The following is a 14,400-nucleotide window of genomic DNA, read 5'->3' as shown; positions in this document are numbered from 1 at the left end:
GCAAAGGGACGAGGAAACATTCATATAAATATGTCCCTAGATTAAGTGGTGCTGCAGTCTGCTCTCCACTTGCTGCAGAGAGCTTGACATTACTCCAGGAGCAGAGAGAGCTGAAGAAGCAGATCCTTGCCATTTCCTAGTCTTCAAGTGGGTTTTTCCTGTATTTGTATAAGCAACTTCAATGCCTGAGCTAAATGTTCAGCTCCTGCCAGGCTAGACTGGCCATGCTTGGTCCCCAGTTTTGGGTCTCCGGTGGGTACCCTGGTCAGAAATATTGGCACAAGACAGAGGCAGACCGAGTCCCAGCGGTGTTGGTAGCTGCTCCCATTGGCTTGCAGAGTCTCAGTTTGTAGGATGAAAGAGGGAAAGAAGGATGTATTTTCTGGCTTGTTAAATCAGGGTTTCTGCTGGGCAAAGGAGATGTCAAAACTGGATTGCAGCAACCTGGAAGTTTGAGACAAAGTGCCTTCTTGTAATGAACTGTTTTTCCAGAAAATTGCTCTGCAGACTGGCTGGAGTCTGCACACAAACCTCTCCCCGTCCCGGCACAGGCCACAGATCTCTGCCTGGGCTGCTTTAGCTTGGAGTTCAGAAGTTAAACAGAATTATTTCCTCAGGGGGATGAAATCCTGGTCCTGCTCGCCCTGAAGCCAAAGCTCCTTTTACTGTTACCAGTGAGCCTCTGCAGGAGCTCTGCACATTTATCACAGCATTTTGCAGCATCCCTCCCATTCCTGGGCAGGCTCTTCCCCGTCCTCCCAGGGACTGGGATAAGAGCCAGTGCCCAGAGCCAGGCTGGTGTAATCCGCTGATGGGGACTGCTGAGGAGGTGGGACTCCCTCACTTCAGATGTGTGGTTTGGGGAGCTTGTGAGCACTCAGGCATCAGCCAGGCACTGCCACTGGAACGTGTGGCTTTTCCCTTAAAGGCAGGACCTCAGCAGGGACCTGCAGGGCTCCCCTATATCTAACCAAAGCCCCCGGGTAATTCGTGAGCTTTGCACCTGGATGAGTGGGCGCTGCTGACCCGGCAGCTCTGAGTGCAGTCGCAGCTGGACTCGGGCTGCACTTTGCCAGGGGCCAGCAGAGCAGAAGGCACACCGTGTTTTCAGTGTTTTCTGCTTCTGTCTCTGCTCTCTGCTCCTGCAAACTGTGGAACTTCTACCTGTCACAATGAGCTCTAGTGTTTAGGAAGGTGTGATTTATGTGGAAGTTGTGAGGTTTTGTTTTACGTCTTCCCTGTCTCCCTCTCTTGTGATGGCAGAGGGATTCTTGCAAATACAGCACAGGTTTATTTTAAAGGTTGGAACAGCAAAGTGCAGGAGTACGTTGTACAAAGAATGAGAAACAGATCCCAACTGTACTATTCCTTTGCCTTTTAAGACATGAGGCTTTTTACATTATTTTTAAAGATTCTTGGGGGGATGCTTATGCCTTACAAGCTATAAAATCCTGAGCCTGTCATTGCTAGATTAGCTCTCTGAGTTAGAGACAGAGAGGGGATGCTGCTTCTACAGGCGTCCCAGGAGTCTTGCGCACCCACCTTCTGCACCAGGAGCATGTGGGGGTGAAATCCCCCACAGATGGGCATGTGTCCTGAAAACCTCTGCTGCTGTCTCGTATTTTGTGCATGGGTCTTTCTGGATACTTTCCTTGCCCTTTTCAGAGGTGTTGGTTTCTTTTCTTCCCACAGAGAAATTACCCCTCAGCAGGGATGCAGCCTTTCAAACCCTGGTGGATGGTTTTCAGGCCAATACATCCTGCTTGAATTTGAGGTTTTGTTCAGGCTGTCCTATGTTTCCCTGCTAGTAAGTGTGAGGAGGAGGAGGAGGAGGATAACGTTTGGTATACCAATTACTAGTGCTCTAAATAACTGCTAGGGGAAGGATGTGCCTTCAGCATCAGGTGTCTGTGGGCTACATCTCTCCTGCTTGAGCCCAGCTGTATGCCAGTGCTTCTCTCTGATAAAGAGGGAAGTTTTTCCCTTTGGCTGTTTGCAGAGGTCTTGAATTTGCACATATGAACCCTCCTGGGCCCAACACTTGCAGCTTTGGTTCCTGCCCTGAGGGTGGGACCTGGCAGAGAGTCCTAGAGCTGCCCCATTTCCTTCCAGCCCTATAACTCAGAGCAGGACATGTAAAGATTTCCATATGCAGGAGACAGGGGACACGTGCAAGCTCCTTCGGAGGGAAGGATGCAGTTTAGGATCCATGGGCTACCTTGGCTATCAATAGTCCTCTCTGTTATAGAGGAGTTATTTGGATTCAGATACATTTTAATGCAATTTCAGGTCTTCTGTGCTTTCTGTTCTCCATTTTCCCCTGCATTTTTCCATGCTAGGTTTGGGGTGGAGCCTGTGCACGGTCCCAGGGGGCTCCCAGTGCCGCTGGGCTGGTATAAAGGCTCCTGCCCACAGCTGAACATGGGGTGCTTCCAGTCACTCTTGCACACTCTTCCCTCTTTCCAGCTCTATAGCTCTTTCACTAGGGCCTGCCCAGGTATGGTGCCCTTCCAGTCCATTTGCACCACCAAACATCAACAAACACAGCTAGCTGCCGTCTCCTGGGAGCAAGTCCTCAGCAGCTGGGGGTGAGGTGTGAAGATGGGGAAAACCTGGCAGCCACCAGAAATCACGCTATTTCCACTATGTTTTCAAAGCAACCTGATGGTGCTTAACAATAAATGCAATTGATACAGGAGGTGCCAGGTTTCAGCAAGCTGCTCCTTGTCTGAGCTGGGCTGTGCTTGTTCCTGCTGAATCGTAAGGCTGGTGCCACAGGGAGGGAGGCAAAACAGCACACAGGGACATGAAACTGGTGGAAAATGGGCAAAGTGCAGCTGCAAAGGGGGGCCAGTTGTGGTTTGGGCCTACTTAATGGTCCCACGGCCTCCTTTGTGTTTTGCTGTGATTAATTTATCCTCATGCTTGGCATTGACTGTGGCTCCTGAGTCGTTTGGGTGTCTCTTGGGACTGTTGCGAGCTCCTGTCCCACAGGGGACTCAGGCTGTGTGTCCCTTAGGTACGCTCAGAATGTGGCTCTGCCGGTGTCCTGTGTCCCTGGAAGGAGATGATAAATGAGCAGGCAATGTCCATGTGGCCAAGGTGGTAGGACCCAATGGACTTCCATTTGGCTTCTGCTGAGAGATGTGTTCTCCTTTCTAGACACCATAACATGGAAAAGATATGGACTGTAGCAGGGAGATGTGTCTTGGTGCCTATGTAAGTCCAACAGGCTACTTCTGGGCATGCTGCAGCTTGCTCAGCCTTTGGGCACAGACCCAAGCACCTCTGCCAGGAGCATGTACACATGTGCTTCACTGTGCACTGGAGAACAGAGTAGACATCTCAAAGCTGCCATGCAGAGGCATGCAGGGGTGAACACTGCTGCATAACCCCATGCAAATACCTTACCAGTACAAATTATCATAAACACTTTGGGCAGTCAGTCTCCATGGACAGTTAACTGTCCTGCAGACCAACTGGTCTGCACTCAATTTCTCTATAGAGAAGAGTTGAAGCTGGTGGGGAGCAGACTGACCTAAAATTTAAATGCACAGAGAGCCAAAATGTTGCCTTTTTCCTGAAGATGATGAGTTGGATATACTGCATTGGAGACACCAGAGGTACCTAATACCTTCTCCGCATGTCTCTGTTAGGAATAGGAGCCAAATTTATCTTCTGCTCTCTCTCTCTCTTTGCAAGGCATGCGCCCCCAATTATCATTGCTTTAAAGACTTAGGATCACTCTCTCCAAGTGGTATATAAATTTTTTTGAACCAAGTGACAGCATAAATACTTCTGCAAAGTTGAACTGGAATTTCAGGCTTAGCCGTGTACCTCGAGATACAGCCTCCCCAAGCCATTAGGGGACTGATCCGTAGGATGCAACACTGGCTCGCTCCAAACCCTGGTGCTGAGGAAGAACTTGTAAGCGGGACAGTGAAACATCTGTATTTTGCCTGTAGAAATCCCTGTTGCTGGCAGTTTGGAAGAAGAGATCTCTGCTGGGAAGGGATGAACCACCCATTGGGGTGAAGGGACAGGCAGGACCAGCCGGCTGTGACACTCCTTGCAGCCTCCCAGGTGTGTGACTGGCTCCCCATATCCCTAAACATCAGTTGCTCCCCCTTCCCCACACATCCAGCCCCCAAAAGCTCCTGGTCTGCAGAAGAGTAAGCTGGAGTTAACCACCAAGCATGCACAAAAATGGTCCTGTTTTCTCAGCAGGATTATCCACTGGTTCCTGGCTGGGATCTAACATCAGAGCTGCTGCCATGCCGTTCAACTGGCAGGACAGCTGCTATTGATTTTTATTTCATGCCCATTGATAGAGGTGGTGCAGGTGGGAAACTCTGAAAGGAGACATAAATAATAAACTAAGAAAAGCTGTAGTGGTGAAGTGAACGAAAAGCAGTCTGGCATTTACTGGAAAGCAGAGTTTAGCGGGTAATTTTTCAATGCAAAGACAGTTTTGCTACAGAAAATGTCAGGCCTGCTTTTGCTGTTAGTTATGCAAGTGGAATTTGGAAGCAGTCCTGGGCCAGTGGAGAAAGTGGGGTCAGTCAGCCCCGCTGCTGTTCTTGTGCCTTTTCTCATGCCACAACAACAGTGCATGTCAGGCAGGAATGGTCTGCTGTCACTGCCAAATACCTTGGTTAACGATGGCTCTGCTGATCAATTAGCAACCCCAATCAACTGCTTAGCAATTAGGTTTTTTTAAATCAAGATTTCTTCTCTTGGGGAATGAACTAAATTCTCTTTCTTGCTCACTGTTCAGGTAGATTTACTGAGTGTGGGCTGGTTTGAAGGGGAGGGAGGCCCAAGTGAGGGTTTGTTTAATGCAATATGAGTTCATAATGTAAGACGAAAGGCTTGCCAACTGTCCTGGACCAAAATTATATGCTCCTTCTCTCCTGTCCAGCACCTTTTATTTAGGAGATACTGCACAATGCTGTGCAAGAACAAGATCTTGTCCCAGGGGATGGGCAGGAAAAAGGGACATGCTGTTCCTGAGATGGATGAATCTAGCATGTCCCGCTGTGCACAGTCTGGGTCTTGCTGCTGGTGTTCACCAGAGCTGCAGGTCCTGTCCTGGGCCCCACCAGAAGAGCCACAAGCTGTAGGTGAGACCTTTGGTTTCCTCAAGAGGATCCATTTAGGATCAACAGAGTTCCCCATGCACGCTCACAGCTGCACCATGCTGGGAACAACTCACCTGCAGTTTCCACAGTTATCCATTGATAACCTTCACTTCGGTGGAGAACAAAAAAGGAAGAGTTACATCTAGAGCTAAGCAGGCTGTGGACACAGTGAGGAAAGGACGTGAAAACCGCTTGGATAAGAGCGGTAGAAAGTGGTGAGTGAACAGGATGGAGAACTGGCACCAGGAAACCTGGAGCCTCTCCCTGATGGTGCAGTGGACTTTGGACCAGGTCATGTTTACACATCAGAGAGAGCTCAATTTCAGCACCCTGTGCAGATCCAATGATCTCTCCCCACCTGCACAGATGATGCGGCTCCAGAAGAGGCTGCTCAGACCTCTTGTCCTCGCAAAGCTGCCTTCCAGCATCAGGAATCTCCTGTCCCTCCCTTGCTTTCCAGGCAAGGAGCATCAATCAGTCAATTTGCCCATGGTGCAGATGTCTGTCTGGAACTGTAATGACAATTACCAAAGGGGACTAGAAATTGTCACTGGGGGACTGCAAATAAGGAAGCCAATGCCTTTTATTGACACATGTGGAAGCTGTTTAATTTGGGATGTTGGCTGTCAGAAAATAGAGCTCTTTTGTGGCGGTTTTCTCAGTGAAGCAATATTGTGCTTAATTTCAAGGTTCGTGCTCACATTTAAAAGTGAGCTATTCTCAGCTTTTAGGTTTGGAGTTTCTTCATAGCAATAACATATCAATTCAACGCACATCTCAGGTCTGATTTGTCTCTGCTTGCAAACTACGATGATTTCTGCCAGCGATTTCTTGCTAAGAAAGAACATGAGCATTTTCATTTTATTCCCTTTCCAAGTGTGGCTGTAAGCCAAGTGCTTGAGCCTGGACCCTTGGGTGCCTTTCAGCCCCTGATTTCTGCTTTAGGTGTTCTGCTTCCCATTTAGGACATGAAACTTGGTCTTCTTGGGATTTCTTATGTGCTTAAAAGGAGGCATGGTCTTTGCCACCTTGTTGTACAGTCAGCCAAGAGGATCAAGATGCCTCAGAGAGGGTGATACCTAAAGCTGAGCATCACAGGTTTAAAGACCAGGAAAACAGCTCCTGTTAGGAGAGGATGCAGGTGCAGACCTTCTTGCACCTCTAAGCTATGCCAGCTGTGTATAACTCACACAAGAGCCTAGGGTGAGCGCCCAGCACCCCAAAAACTGGGTGATGAAACTGGATGGTGCAGCAGGAGAGGTTTGCACAGGTCAGCTCCCACCAAGGCTGAGGGGTGCCACTTTGTATCCACATCTTCCCTTTGAGAACTGGGAAAAAGTGGTTATTTTTTGCATATGTAATAAGAGGGGGAGGGAGAACAGGGGGATAGTGATTTTTTTGGAGGGGGGATCTTGTCAAAACATCTCTGCTGCCTGGCAAAGCAGCCTGCCCGGGCTGGCCCGGCAGCAGCTCTGCACAGTGGGGCTGCTCACAGCCCCAGCAGAGACACCTCTGGGATTAAAGCCCTCGCAAGAGGCTTTAATAGCAATCTCCTCTCCCAAAGATATGTATACATTAGGGTTTATCTCACTGCTTCATTAAGGAATAGGACCAGGGGCAACCTTGGGGGTCACCAAATCCCGAATCCTGCCATTGGAGGTAGATGTGCCATCTAATCCCTTTATTATTGTATAAGGGCAGAGGCGAATATCAGCAGGGACCTGAGCTCGTGCAGCCTGTCAGCCCTCGAAATGTCACTGAGAAAGGCCCACGGTCCTTTTACTTGACATCTGCCGGGGTTCTGTGATTCTGTGATTCTGTTACATCCATCTCAGGGCACGTCTGCCGGGATGGTGCAGCCCAGGAGGAGGCTGCCTGGCTTATTAATTTTAAGTGCGCTTGAGATGCTGTAGTATGAAAATCTATCATCATGAAAGCGCTCAGCAGCATGTAATCAGTGCTCGGCCTTACAAAGAGACCTCTGTTGTGCTCAGGCTTCTCCAAAGGCCAGTTACAATCTACATTATTTATGTGGAAAAGTGTTATTAGCTGAGTTTCCTTTATTTTCTTTTTTTTTTTTTCATGGAAGGATTTTAAGGGAGTTCTTTGTAAGGAATGCTCAGAGGCTCTGGGACTTTCTCTCTTTCAGTTTCCTGGTGGGACCAGATTTTTTATTTATTTACTTTTTTTTTTCCCCCTGAATATTTCAAATACCAGGAAGCGATATAATGTTAAAGCCAAGCCAGTCAATGTGTAATTGTGGCACCAGTCTAGCTGGTGTGAAGAAAGATATTTTCTGTGTTATTACGAGAGCCTGGGAACTTTAAGAGTTTACCTTTTAACAGCCTCCATAAGAACATGGGCACACATCAGTGCTTGGAATAGGCAATTAAAAGCAAAAATGGCTGACACCCTCGATGGCACAGGATGGGGTTTGTAATGAATTAGACCTAGAAATAGATATCGGCCAAAAGGACCTCCCTAATTATTTAAAAAAAAAAAAAAGGAAGAGCTTGTGGCTAGATCGTGCATTGCAGAAATCAGTGTGGGTTTTCTCAACCACTGCGGTAGCTGTGCCTGTGCCTTGCATTTGTGGAACGGAGACGTTCCAGTGAGTTTCCCCTGCTTGTGCCAGGCTGGGTATGTCCTCCTGCCCGGTGGCTGATTGTCCTGGCATCAACTCATTGCAGACAAAAGACAGAGAATGGGGCCAAGCCACCAGTTTTGGGGTAATTTGGAGCAGGTCCAGGGCTAATCCACTCGGACTCAGCAATCCCTTAAAGGATGTTCTTGCACTAACACTGAATTACCTGCAAACGGTGTTTTATGGAAGTGGCGCCTCAAGGAACCATGGGTGCTCCCACAGAAGCCGTGACAGAGAGAAAGTACCTGTTTAGGGTCTGCTCTGGACAGCACTGGACTTAATGCATAAGTGCATTAACTCATTAGTGCCCTGATTCGTCAGGCATTTGGAATAAATGATGATGCGAATTGGGCATTGGATTTACCCAGGGGACTAATGCAGCCCTGTCATTGCAGGACAGTGGTGCTTTGCATCTCAAGGTGCAGCCCAGTGTCCTACTGAAGTGGACCCTGCACCAGGTCCAGGCTGCCTCTGGCCCATTGTGTCTCTGGGCTGTTCTCTCCAACCCTGGCATACAGCAGGATTTTTTTCTGCCATGATTTTTACCCCTCATTTTCTGCAAATATTTACAGCATTAATTCCAAATTAGCCTTTCGGTCTTTTGTAATACATAGAATGAGCTGCTCATTGAATATTCAGAATTTTAAGCAAAAAGCTGTGTCCAGTATTTGCTGTAAATATGTATAAATGCTTATTGGATCTTTCCCAGTAGCACCTCTTTCTTCTGATGAGGCCTATGATACGGAAGAAAAATGCAAACAGGAGCCTTCTAAATGAAATGGCAAATTTAGCCTGTGTAACGTACAGAATACTAATGAGCAATCTGACAGAGCCACTGTGCGTTCATGCATTACCAGCACCGAACAATGACCTTGCTCAAATGTGCGAGAGAAGGGAGTCCTTGCACTCAAGAACAAATAGATGACTCTGATTAAACTACAGCCACCTCACCTCTCTGGGGACCTTCATAGCCAAGCATGGCAAGATTAAAGAGTTTACGCTTCCAGCAAGCACCTGAATTCAGCTCACGCTCTGCAGTAATTTTGCACCAAGCCCTCCCTTTCCCTGCAACCCCCTTTGAACCCCACTGTTGCCTTCATTGTCACAGTATATTGGGTGAGCTCTCGCATTAATAAAAATACCAGATTGGCACTCTGTTCCCTCCTGCAGCCTCAAGCTGGTCAATTATTCTGCTTTAATTACCCCTTTAAACATGCTTTTTATAGGCGTGGACCTTTTCTGTGTTTACGGCTAATAAAGTAATGAAGTGATGCAGTGATAAATTACTCTTCTGTTTAAGGTGGGGATGGGACATGACAAGTGCAGGTGGGGATTCAGAGAAGTTTAGTGCATTGCTGCGCTTCAGAGAAACGTGAGGGTTTTTTTCCGCCTGGAATGTCTTTGTCTCTCCTTTGGTTTTGCAGCAATTTTGATGTTTTAGCATAAGTTTTTCTTTTATTATGTGACTGAATGTGAAAATGCTGAAAGTGTCTTTGTTCAGCAGGTTAATTTTCTCGCTGATGATTAAACGGAGACAATCATTTAAGACAGCAGAATAAAAATCGCACTTGGGAATTTCACTAGACCAAGAAATAGAGTGGAGGATTTTTAATAAGGGACTGTCTAATTTGGATTTCTTTCTTTTTAACTAGAACATGGAAACTGCTTTCCATTATATAAGATCAATAATAGCATTTTAAAAATCTCATTTTCATATTTAATCATGTGCTTAATGTTGGTGCTGGATCTTTCTGCAATTCCAGCATGACCCCAAAATCCAATGCAGGGATATTTTCTTCAGTGGCCTCCTATAGAAAAACAGCAATCACATCTTCCAGCAATGATCACTGTTGCTCTATACTGGAGAGAAGAAAAAGATGAAGAGCAGAGGAGATGCTGGCATGATGGAGGGTGGGGTATGCAATGGGGTCTGACTTGTATGTGGACTGTGAGCATCTGCAAAATGACAGGTACCTCTGGGCCAGGAAGGGGATTTCTCTCCACATGCCATCAGCAAACCCCTCTGTGCAATATCTGCAGCCACTGCTACAGATGGCACAGCTCAAGGGACTCCTGTGCTTACCCTGAGGTCCCTCCACCTTGTTGCCAGTCAGCTTTTAATTCAAGCCAATATTCAGCCTAGCAACCTTGCTGCATATGAAAAATAACTCCCAAAACATGGTTTGCTGGGCCCAAATGGTCAAAAGCTTAGTATAATATATTGCAGAATTTTTTTTTTTATTTCTGGCCTCCTTCTCTACACTCTTGGGTGCAGCCAGACCCTATTTCTATGGGTGTTTTTAGTGGGTTTATGTTTTTTTTTTTTTTCTCCAGAGTGCAGAGGGTCAGAAACATTTCTCCCCTGGAAAAAAGTGATGTTCACTGTGCTCCAGTGGCTGAGACTCCTGCCCCACGCTCGCGAACATCCGTAAGACCTGAGATAAAACAGGTGGGGAGCCTCTTGGATGGTCTTACGGGGCAGACCGAGGAAATCTGGGGGCAGGACCCTGCAGAGGCCTTTCCCCTCCAGTCTCCAGGTGCTGTCATGGTCCCACAGCCCGTACTTTGCTGGGTGATATCCTCAGCTCCTGGTGGCAGCCTGGAGCCCTCCAGCCCCGATCAGTCCCCAGTATCCCATGGCTGGGGCTTATCATGCTCTGCTGGGTTTGGTATGGGATGGATGGATGGATGGATGGACGGACGGATGGACGTCTTCAGTGCTGGTGGCATGTGCCAGCCATCAGAGGCATTAACCCCTTTCAGCCATGCTCTGCAACTCCCTCCATGCACAGCTGGAAACTCTCTTAGAAAACTTGTTAAAAGTAAGTGAAAGCCAGGCTACCCTGGAGCAAAGGGAACTCCTTCAGAAACAACATTTGATTTGCAACGCCTCCGTCCCCCGAGCACTGCTCAAAGCAGCCCTGTGTTATAGGTAAGGATGTGGCTGAGCAGCTATTGAAAATATGTAAAGCTGTAGAAAATAAATGGGCTAGATCTGCAATAACTCTCGGTGCTGCTGCTGGCCTCTTGAAACAGCCATTTCATCACCACACACCACCGTGTGTCTCCTTACATTTACATACGCAGTACACAGCTTTTCATACAGTATGCAGGCATGCGGGGAGCGGTTGGGGTGAAAAAGAAGTGCTGGGAGGCCAGGATGTGAAACGCAGACAGTTTGCAATGAAGGTGAAGTATGTGAAATGGGGGGATAAATTGTTTCTCAAACAAACCTCAACTTCCAAGCGTGGGCAGGGCATTTACGCAGGGCATTTACTGGGTAACAAGAAGGAAAGGGGAAAGACACGTCTTCACCGCACTTGGACAAGTACCTGTGCACAGCCCTGCACTGTGTCTTTGCAGTCCTACCCTAATTGGCTGAAACGAATGTCTCTCAGCACTGTTGCCCTGCTGCTGTTGACTGCTGCTCCAGGAGAGCAGCTCTGAGGCTGAGCAGCCTCTGTGTGTGCCCAGGAGCTCCCAGCTGCCTCTTCATGAGATGGCCATTAGAAGGAGCCTTCAAGAAAGGGGAAATGTCTCTACTTAACACATTTTTGCTTTCTCTCTTCCAGGCTTTTTCTACTGTGTAGTGGGCTTGGGGTGGGGTTTTTCTCCTCTTATTGGTAGCCCATTTCATAGAATCATAGAATGTCTCAAGTTGGAAGGGACCCATAAGGATCACCTAGTCCAACTCCTTGCTCCTCACAGGACTACCTAAAACTAAACCATATGACTAAGAGCATCGCCCAGATGCTCCTTGGACTCTGACAGGCTTGGTGCTGTGACCACTTCCCTGGTGAGCCTGTTCCAGTGATTGACCATCCTCTCAGTGAAGAACCTTTTCCTAATGTCCAATCTGTCCACTTGTCCTCTTCTCTCTGCACTGACTTTGGAAGGTGATGTCTTCTGTCCTTCCAGCAATATGCAGTTTGAGCCCTGGCAACTTTTCTTTACCTGGCCCCACAGTAGCACCTCAAACCTCTTGCTTTCCCCATTAGGAGTTAGGAAATTCAGATCTTTCCTGCCTGCTTCCCTCCTCACCTCCCTTTTGCACTCTGCAGGGTTTCCATACATTCATCTCCAGGGTCTCAGCTCAGCTTGGCCCATAGGCACAACAGCTTCCCATCATGTGAGCTGCAGATATGCATGGTGACCTTCAAACAAAGATGTGATGAATCCTCCAGCCTGTGTCCTCCCTGCTTGGGAGGCTTTGAAGGGGGTAGATGCTGAGCAGGCACTGGGCTGCCAGCCAGCCTGCACTTCACCATGTTAAGCACTGCAAGGCAAACATTGTGATGGATCATGATTCGGACTGTGGGAAGGCGCCGCTTTTCCCACAATAATGATGTCTCCTGCTGGATAGTGCAAAATAATCTTGTCTGACAGTACGTGTTGTCCTGGGTCCATCCCATGAGATTGACCCGTGGTGGTTATTGATCCTACAGAGCAATGGCAATCAGCAGGGAGGCAACAGAGCTGGAGAGTCATTGCCTGGAAAACTGGAAAAGGCCATGTGGCGGGGCATGAGTAGGGAACTGGGGAATAGCCATTTGCTTCCACTCTTCCCCAGACTCCCAAGCAATGTCCTAAACTCTTGGAGGATGGGCAGAGGCAGGAGTATGAAGTAGGCAGATTGGCCTTTCTGGCCCTGTCTGGTTCAGGACACAAGGTCCAGGTCTGGAGGCACCTCAATTGGAGGCACTTTCCTTGGAGGAGGCATTCTCTTACCCAAGACCACGCATAACTCCTCATGACTTCATAAGGATTTTTGGCATCTCCTGAAATGGCAATACAAAGCCCATCACCTGTCCCTGCTGCTGTACCCTGTCTTGCACACCACTGTCTCTGTTCAGTCCCACAGCATGCCCCAGGAGTCCCTCTCGTCTCAGTGACACACCACCAGCCTCATCTGCATGTGTCTGTGTCAACTGAAACGCTCACATTATGTCAGTGATGCCTAAGTCCTCTGAGATCTCTCCCTGCCCTTCTCAAACATGACAAATGTGCAAGTGGCAAAACCACCTCCAGCTTCCTGTTTCACTTCCCTGCAGAAAATCCCCGCTCAGCAAGAAGGCAGACCTGCATGGTAAAGCTCTTTCCAGCTCATCGGTGATCTTCTGCAGGACAGGAAAGACTTCTCCATCAGCTGAAGAAGTAAAAACTATTGAGCGCAGTGGGTGCAGAAACGATCTCTTATTTGGGGAGGTATGGACCCCAGTTGCAGGCAGGTGTAGCAGCTGTATTAGGTTGGGTGAAAAGCACACAGCTGTAAAAAAGTACACCTTGATTTACCTCCAACCGTAGCCAGCAGCAGATGCCTGGGGAAAAGTAGCAGAACAAAACTTGCATATAGTGATAACTCTCCGATAGACTCTTCCAGTGCTCTGCAATGTGGAGAGTTCACAGGTCAAAGTTGGTATCTTTGTCTTTAACAGACCTTGAGGGGCTTTTCTCCTATGAATATGGCTCAAACATTGCTTAAGCAAAGGAAACTTCCAGCCATCACTGTGCCCCGGCGTGAGGAACACCACGGTTAAGCCCGTAATGCGTGATGAAGCAACTCTTTTTTTTTTTTTGTGGCTATTTGTTGCTGCTGTTTTTAACTGCCACCGATAATTTAATGGGCTGACCCCCAGCTTTTGCAATATGTGGGTTAGTGAGTAAAACCTACCCATTCACCTCCCTTGGGTCATTCATGAGCTTTGGTTTCTCCCTTTTCTCCTTTTCTGGGGTTAAGAAGGCTGTGTCTCTGTCTCCTGGTACTGAGCAGTTTTTGTACCCTCAAACCTGTTGGTCACCCTCTCCTGTGTCATATCTGGTTCACTGTCATCTTGCTGAGATGGTGGAAGGCAAACAAATACAATATTCAAGGTGGAGGCCTTTCATAGTTTTACGTAGCTTTCTAGTGAGGATTTCTGGGTTATTCTCTATTCCTGATCAAACATTTCTCAGTTCTCCTTGCCAGGGGTTTTCTGACAGCTAGCAACCTCGGTGCTGATGTTTCCATCGTGCTGTCTGCTGTAGTTGCCTGTTTCCCTTTGTGGTGTCTCTTACACATTACTTTAATGCTTTATCTTTGCAGCAGAGCTTTCCCCCACAGTCAGTTCCCTGAAATCGGTTGCTGGTAGCTCTTTGCTGGAGTAGGCAACTGGATCAGTTTAGGTGATGTGCCCATCTCCAAGCATCATTGGCAAAGAGTCTAGGAGATGCGTGGCCAAAGTCTCGGTAGTGTCAATGTGAAGTCCCTAGAGCACTGGGTTAACTTCCTGAAAAGTCAACTGCATGCATTGCCCAAAGGCTTTGCAGAAAATTAGTTGAAGATGTAGACAAATGGACAATACCGTGACTAATAGGAGGTTATGTTGGCTCCCGTAGAACTAACTGAAAATGTTGCCAGCTGGATACAAGAAAGGAAAAGTAATACTGAATAATTTATTTTTAAATAAAACACACATATGTTGCAAAGTGACTGGATTAAAGCTTTTGGGACTTGGGGAATTTTGTGGAATGCGTGTGAAATTCAAAATGTGTAGTGTGCTGAGTTGAAGATTAGGCTGTTTCCAACTTTGATATTTCCTAGCTCTCCCTCACCTGCCTTCCAATGGCCCTGGGCAC

The sequence above is a fragment of the Mycteria americana genome, chromosome 5 (assembly GCF_035582795.1).
Source record: "Mycteria americana isolate JAX WOST 10 ecotype Jacksonville Zoo and Gardens chromosome 5, USCA_MyAme_1.0, whole genome shotgun sequence".
Lineage (NCBI taxonomy): Eukaryota > Metazoa > Chordata > Aves > Ciconiiformes > Ciconiidae > Mycteria > Mycteria americana.
Note: the sequence above shows the minus strand (reverse complement) of the source record.